The following is a 9,050-nucleotide window of genomic DNA, read 5'->3' on the forward strand; positions in this document are numbered from 1 at the left end:
ACAATGCCCTTCCCTTCTTTACCCGATTCTTTTTCTGGATACTTCTTTTAAGATCATCGCCAGGCATTATGGACGTTAACGGTTGCCTTGTTGACAGGAGGCAGCGTTTAGTCGGGCTTTGGAAGTAGAGGTGCAAATAGGTTGGATGGGACTGGGCCATGGATGATCCCAACCTAATCTAATTCTTTGTTTGCATTTTAATATTGAATCTAGACCTAATCTAATAAAAAATCGGATCAGATCAAGTCCATTGCTAAAATTTCTGACCCAACAAGTTATTTGGATCCCAACCCAAAAAAATTCGAGCTCAGGTCGGGTCCAATTTGGATCATAACATTAAAAGCCATTGCAGAAATTACAAAGTAGAAAAATAAACTATATATTATAGAATAAACAAATCATCACAATGAAAACTGTATTTTTTTTTTTTATATAGAACCTATAGCTCAGATGTTCTGTATGTCCTGGTTATCTAGGCATTGACTATACAATGTTGGTATGAAAACTTAGCAGTTCAAACTTGGAGAACCAGCAAAATTCGAAGCTTAATCAAAACAAACTCAACTAGTTGCCCTTCTCTCAAATTTTCTGCCACGAACCACCATAGATACAGTCTCGAAGGGATCCAACTCCATTCTATAGCTTCTCACTAGCAATATGTACAAATTCTCTCAACGATGGCAGAGTTAGATCACCTCTCCTTGTTTCTCTTTGGAAAACTAATAACATCCAATTAGAAAGCTAAGATCTCCCTCAAGGATAGACCCATTCCGGTTATATCAAATTATTGTATGCAACTGTTCCAAAATTGGCTACCTTTGAATCTATCTCTTGTGTCTTTTTGTTGGTGACCTTTTAAAAGGTTTAAACTGTTAATCTACAATGTATTAATGAATTTTGTTTTTGATAAAATTCAGGCAAAAGCAAAATGATACCATTGCGCACATCCATTCATTGCTCATATCTTAATACTCTTCGATGCAAGTAGTGGTAGAGTGATATTACATTGAGATTGTTAACAAGCAGCAATAAGTTATTAACAATCAAAATTCAAATAGGTCAGGTCGGGTCTGAATTCAGTAAACCCAGACTTGACCTAAAAAATGAAACATATCCAATTTTAGAACCCGACCCGGTACTATAGGTCTTCCAAAATAGGTTGGGTCGGGTCACGGGTCAACCCAACTCCTTTGCAACCTTATTTGGAGGCGGTGGTGTGACCCTGACTAATTGACTCATCATAGTTAAATACCCTGTTGCAAGCAAAATCTTTTGAATACTAAAATATCTATAATTTATATAGGGAAACCAAAATATCTATAATGTATGTTAGGGAAACTAAGATATTGATGTTTTTCCATTGGATGACCAAAAGGACATGAAGATCGGGGTGGGAAAGTTTTGGAAATAACAATGTTTGAGATTTTAATGGATATATATGTATATACATTGAGCAACTACGCAAGCATATGTTTAATCAGTCTATATTAATTATATACTAGAAAGATTTTGGCTACTTATATAGAATCAATGAATTCAAATAGTATTTTCCGATTAGCTTGTTGTATGAGATTTTGATCATTATAAATGATATCAGAGTAGATTCAACTCATAGTCCATATAGACTAAGAGATAACTCGAGCCCACTAAGACTAATTAGGGGGTTGATCTCGATGTTTATACTTGAAATTGATTGGATTTAGATCCTTATCTTAATGATGATATGACTTGGAAAGATCTTGAATATTTATACATGGTATCTAGCTTTTTTAGGTGAGGTTCTCAGTTATCAAACTTGGATCATAATCTATGTAGATTAGGGCCTGCAGAATAAGTATTTATATAGGGCATCTAACATTTTTGGATTAGGTTCTGAATTGTTAAAATAGTGTTAGAGCCTATTACAACATGGGCTTATTAGAGTTGACCATTGGCTAATCATAATACTTGTGATTGGATTTGAAAGGATGTGGATGAACCCCAATGCTTAAACAATGAGAGTATGTGAGGAATTGTGTGACTTTATATTTGATCCCACATCAATTATTAATAAGTATCTTAAGTACTTATGCAAAACCAAGAAATCCAAGTAATACCTTTTAATTAGGCTTCTTGGATAAGATCATATTGTTACATACAAAATCAGAGTTTAATTCTTTCCTTTCTGACTTATAGGTCAAGAAAAGTGGAGATTGACGACTTAACTAGTCACTAAAGCAGCCCTTATATTTGGCTATAAGGAAAGGTTTACCTATGAGGGAAAGTACTCAAGCAGTGTCCGGTGATTGGTCCAACTAGGTCGATGGAAGGCTGACTAAGGAAAGCAAAGATATACAGGCTGGGAGAACTAGATTGGACGTCAAACATTCTAATTTGATGGGGTTACCAGTTAGATGATCGCGGGTGGGAGCCACTTGGGTGGAATGGACGGAAACCAAATGTGGAGATACATCCCATTTTAGCGAGAGAGAGGGAGTGAATCACCTAGGCTACATATTTTCGATTTCTTGATTCTCAAAAGAACGTTATTCGGAAAAAAAATGCTGATTTCTTAAGGCTTCAAAATATGTACGTATGTGTGTGTAGAATTGAGATTTTTGATTGATTAAATATTAAATCATTTTAAGAATTTGATATGAATGTTTATCAAGCAAAAATAAATTGAGAAAGAAAATATAATTAGAAAAATATGGCCAATATATTCATATCATCAGCTCTTGATAAATTTTAGTTTACACCAACTAAAATAGTTATACTCAACAATTATATTATATCAATGAGTATCAGGAACCAAAATCTTGATCAAGATAAGAAAAATTTTGCATGTAAGACAAGTTTTGAAGCACATCATTTCTTTTTACATATAAAGGTCAAAAGATCAATAAATCATGAAGATTGTTAACATTAAAATATGACAAAAAATTTAAAAAAGTTATAATAATTGTATGGTGGTTTCTAGCATTTTTGCCTTGAAAAATATTGCAATGATGCAGAACTGTAGATAATAGTAAGTTAGATTTTCCTTTTAGTATTTTATAATGATGAATATTATTATGAATATGTTTAAAGAATCAATATAGCAAAATAACAATAGATATTATAGTTTGAAAAGATGACTCTATGATCCTTCCCACTTTAAAATTATGATAAAACTTGTGATTAAAATTATGATCCCATGAATCCCTGGGAAAATATTTCAATTAGCTAGTTTAAGGACAATAAGCATAATAGGAAAACTGCAAAAATGTAAATTATTTAGGTCTTATTAATGTATAGTCACTATTTACTACTTTTACTTTCTACATGAAATGTTTGGATGCCACCCTAAACAGTCGGCAAGACTATTTTTTTATAATACAGAAGAAGCAATTCTCATAGAACAAATACTCTAACCTAAGACAACCACATCCTAGCAAATCAAAAGCTCTTAGTTAACGAAGTCCTTGGTAACGGAGGAAAGCATTTTGTAACCAAAAAAGATGAAAGCATTTATTTTGAGCCATAATAATGTACCATAAGCTAAATATAACATCAATTAGATGACAAAGAACCACAACTATTATTACTAGGTTTTTGGGAGACTTTAAAAAAGAAAAGGCTTTTACAAGTCAAGAAGAGTAGGGTGTATTTTTTTTTTTTTAGGAAAGTAGAGTATACAAAAGTATGACAACAATTAAAAAAAAATAATGGTGTTATAACCTTTTGTTTTTTCTTTGTTTTTAGGAGTGGATTAAGTTTATATCCAGTTTTTAATACCATTTATTGGATGAATCAGTTGGTGGCTTGAGAGTCCATGAAATTACAAATGGTGCCACCAAGGTGGTAGCCTGATGGTAAAGGGGTTTGAACTTCATCCGTGTTATCCGAGTTCGAAACGCACGGACATCGATTAAATCCGGGGACCGCATGCCCTATGTCCGGATGGCTCTGTGTGGATATGCTTTCTTTTCATCAGTACTGAGGTGGCGCTGGGGTGACGTACTCATACGTGATGGCCCAGTGGGGTTTCCCACGAGTTGGAAAGAGCACGCGGAAACTTGCGACCCGCATCAAACATTTTCTTGAAAAAGGGAAGCCCAGTGAGGGATGCTATACGGGTGCGGTTCTTTACGTCTCCCTCCCCTCCTATTTTCTACCAAAAAAATAATAAAAAAAAAGTTACAAATGGTGTGAGGGTTTGGAATTTTTTGAGTACTATAAGGTATCCAACCGCATGGACTTCTGATGATCTCGAGAAGCCAGGGAGGTCGCTGCACCAATAGCATGCCATCAGGGCTCCATTTACTTTAAAGAACAAAAAGAAATTATGCCCCCTTGAGTAAAGACAAAGCTAGAGCTTTTTATATGATGACGGAAGCTGGAACGAGGCCTAGTATGTGCGAATTATTAATCTTTCCCTTTTTCTAAAAAAAAACTTTTCTTTACCCGTGAGCTGGCCTTGGAAGAGTCTAAGCTTTTTCCGATGAATTTCTTGATTTTATCTTCCCGATTTCATGTCCTATGGAAGAGTCTTGTTACTTATTACTGATTAATGATTTCAAACACCACTTAACTTAAATACGACGCATATGTTAGAAGATTTTGCCAGATTGCCTTGAAGTTTTCACCATGATTTCCCGAACATTAGATTCATTAAGAACAATATAAATAAACTTTCATTGATAAAAAATATGGAACCAATTTCAACTTTTTTTTGATGTATGTATGGAATGTTGGTTTCTAAATTAGTTAATCTCTTATTATGAGAAGTGAAGTCTTCCTCAAAATATGTTATAGATTAGGTAAGTGAATCATTATCTCAGCAAATCAGGTGGAACTTGATTCTTTCTCTTTAAAAAATTAAATTTTATTTTTAGAAATAGAATATCCAAAGTAACTTTATAAGTTATAAAGATGTTTAATTCTGTCCTTGTCAAAACTAACTTGAAAATAACATGTAAAAGGATGGCATGGTTGGTTCCATGTGAATCTTTAGCTCCTCCTTCTCAAATCTATCCTTCACTAACAACCACCATCATATATTCCCAACAAGGATTTTAGGTGTACTCGAGCATTTCTTAAATGCATATTTCACAATTCTTCCTCACCTCTCAAATAATCCAATGAGTGTAGAGAAAGCCACCAAAAATTTATGTTATGTGATTAAACATCCTACTAGGCTCGAAGTCGGGTGGCCAAAAACCTGCCTTGTATCTACATATGGATCGGGGTTGTATTGTTTGCGCAAAGAGGGGTTCAGTTTCCTTCATGTGAATTCATCGTTGGATCATCCACTAGTGGCTTTGAGAGCTATGGAGATGAATGCCTACAAAAAGCAAAAAAAAGCACTGTTAGATAATAAGCAACTATCAATCTTAGTTTTTGGTTTGGCTCAGAATTATTATTGGATTATTTTTCTTGAATGGAAATTTCTATTGTTATTTTTGTTTTTGATTTGAAGAGATGGTTGGTGGTTACAACCACTAAGCAACGCTCATACGGTATAGCCAGGCTACAATATATATCAGCTTCCGCACTCAAATAAGGAAAAGCCCCATTCCAACCATGGAAAGTGTCACAAAAAGCCAGACCCCACAGTCCATGGGGCGGCAACAAGCATCCTAATTCGCATTTTGAATGCCCGTACCAATTTTTCTGTGAGCTTGAAAGATTATAATCAGGCAACCAAGAGATAAAAGCCAAGAGCCAGAGATAACATTAAGAATGAATCGGCCAAGGTGACCCTGCCCGCCATGAAGGAATTGTTGTTGTTGTTGTTGTTGTTATTTCTTCTTCGAGAAAGACTAATGGGAGCAATCCACATTAGTCACCAGTCGTGAAGAAAAAAATTATCACCATGCCACCCTAAGAGTTCAGTGTAAGTCCATGTTACTCGAAACCTTAACCCCAAGAAATTATCAGAAATCAGGTATCAAAAATTAGAACCAAAACTGATACAATCCTATAAAAATATCAAAATCCAATCCAACCAACCTAACAACATCGATTGGGTTTGGTTTTTGGGTTGATCCAAACCCATGCGCACCCCCTATTCATGATGCTGCTCTTGGTTGCAAGACCTGGCACTCTAGAGGTCAGCATCCTAAAACAAAAAAAAGAAATCACTTCCCTCTGAATAGTATGTACAACATGGATTTTACTTGTGTTGGACCGGAAAAATCATTTACTGAAAGCTCGGTGTGACCGAGACGTTCGCTTCCTAGGCCATGTTAGGTGGTGGATTTAATACGAAGATTTACAACGCTTTTGAGTTCGGCAACATTCACCACTCCTGAAATCACGACATAATGTTCGCATCAATCTTGTCAATCTCCGGATATGTTTGAATTGTAAAGAAAGGTAGTGGGACTCCAGAAGCATGCTACCCCAGAAAAAGCCCATCGGCTCGTAGACTGGGGATAAGGACAGCCAAACCTGATGCGCCAAAAACCATGGGTTGCGATGGTTCCACGAGGCGGACACCGGCGGCGCTCCACGGGCTCCGGCCCCCGGTCATGCATCGAACCAACCCACCCAAAAGATAACAACAAGATTGTATGGGACAAGCCTGTGGATCCCGTGCTGGGCCCCAACATTCTTTGGTCGAGATCAACCAAAGGGTAGCGTCTGCGATCCTCTCCGGCACTCTTCCACTAGAAAATAGAAAAGCTAAGGGGAGGGAGAAAAGTTGGCCTTCGGGCTCTTGGGACTGCTAATTAAAGAGACTTTGCCGTCCCTTTCTCTTTCCGTCTTTTTTTTTTTTTTCTTTTTCTTGACTTTGCTAGAATAGTAGCAATTACCAAAATTTTTTTTTTTTTTCTAGGTTGCAAAAATATGGGTTAGGCTATGGCCAACTATTGGTGGGTTTTTAACAAATTATGTATTTGCATGTGTATCTGGGTGGCTTGTTAGTTTTCCTTACCCTTTAGAAAAAACAAAAATATTGGTCAAAATCAATCGAAGAGGGAGGACATTCACTGAATTTGTGAGACACGTCCCGGCAGCTACCACGTTCGAAGGGAGTCTATCAAGTCCAATTGGGTGTAAATAACGGATTGGATTTTGGTTACATGACAAATTGACCTAGCACGAAATCTACTACGATAAATGGTTTCAGTGGATGTATTGGGTTAGAGATAACTTCCAGTCCAAAAATTGACCAATGGCAATGTTAGGCCAGGTTGAGAACAATTGAGCGATAAAATTCTGGGGACAATTAAATTGGACGTAAATTTGCAGCCAATTTGGTCTGCAAAGGATGTCATTAAGATTTGACACCAAATCTTGTATAAGAAGACAAAGTTAGAATGAGAATTGCTTTTCTAACAAGGAATTATGGACACAACTGATGTTTTTTCTAACTTTCCTATTGCTCATCAAAGTAGCAGCTTGGATGGTGACATCTTAAAGGGAAGCACAAGGAGAGCTACATACCAGCTGCGAAAATTTTCCATGTTACCATAGCATTGTTCTTTGGATGTTAGGGTGGAGAGGCTAATAAAGAAGAAGGTGAAAATACAGCAGAGTTTTCTCAGCCTTTCTTCTCTTTTTCTCTTTATTTCTTTTATCCTTCTTTCTTCTTCTGGGGATTAAAGGCCTCCTTTGCCACTGCGCTTTCAGTAGGTTTTGCGGAGGGTTTGCGGCCTATTCTTGACTGGGCCAAGATCTTTTAGCCCAACGTTTTTGGGCCAAAACAAGGGTTGATTTCGGTGATTGAAGTAGGAGTTAAGCGTGGCCAGTGGAGAAAATACCCATACCGCCAGCCCACCCGCTCCTTTCTTCCGCGCCCTCTATGTATCCAGAGTTTTGGCATTCCCCTCCGTACCATTTTAATTCTCCACCATGTGCTCGAATTATATAAACAGAAGAATCTGAGAAACAGAAGAAGTTAAAGCCGGCGCTTAAAATTTGTTCAACTTTTAGGATTTTATAAATAAAACAAGTGAAACCTGATATTTCTATGGCTTTGGTAATATCAAAATTACAATTATCAACCACGGACTATGTTTCTGTATTTTAGGGTCTAACTTTTTACAGAACTATAATCCGAATTTGGATGCAAAAAATATGTAAAGATATGTTTGGTTTGCGATTGGAATGGGAATGGAATGGAAAGAAAATTGTCGATACTTTTAGTTTATGATTGAAATCGAAATTAGAGATTTTTTTTTTTGAAAAATTAAATTTTTAATGTAAACCTGGCAAAATAGAATTTAAGAAAGGAGTAGAATTTAATTTTGGAGGATTAGGACATTTCCATTTCTCCCTAGAATGGGGATAGGAATAGCACTCCCCCAGCCAAATGGCTGAACTGGAAATCACTCATTTCCATTACTATCCTAAGGCCTAACTCTTGCCAACCAAACACGCCCTAAAATCTAATTCTAGGTCCAGATGTAGCAACATATGTAAGTGGTTAGTATGACTATCATGCCCCAAACTCATCATTTGGGTCGGCCAAGTAACACGACTATATGAACCCTAGAGCAATGCTCTAGAGATTATGCAAGACCTAAGATGAACAAATATCCGATAACTCGGCAGTTAATAGCCAAATAATCTAACTAAATAAATCTATCATAATAAAAGTGGTTCAATTACAAGATCTTTAAATGTTCAAAGTGGTTAAATTACAAGATCTTTAAATATTCATCGGCATCAGAAAAATAAACTAACCAACTAACTCATAATTCTGATGCTCGAACTCTACGCTCAACCCATCCGAAACTACACATTTTCAAACTCCGAAAGGAGAGGGAAAGTGGTGGTGTGAGTTTCCCACACACTCACACCATATAGATACAATAAATTTAAATTAAAGATTAACTATAAACCACATCAAAAATAAGCAAAAATCATAAAATCTTGTACCGATTATTCAACATAGCTTGATAAAGTTTATATAAATGCATTCATAAATGTGTCATCAAACATATAACCCATTTCAGAAAAAATGTAAGATATTATACTTTTAATCTTTTATTTTTATCTAGATTTCCGATCAACCATTATGAACTATTCATGGTCATGCTTTGGCCCGTGACCGGCAAACCATAATTCCATGCTTTGGC

This window comes from Phoenix dactylifera, chromosome 4, assembly GCF_009389715.1.
Source record: "Phoenix dactylifera cultivar Barhee BC4 chromosome 4, palm_55x_up_171113_PBpolish2nd_filt_p, whole genome shotgun sequence".
Taxonomy (NCBI): domain Eukaryota; kingdom Viridiplantae; phylum Streptophyta; class Magnoliopsida; order Arecales; family Arecaceae; genus Phoenix; species Phoenix dactylifera.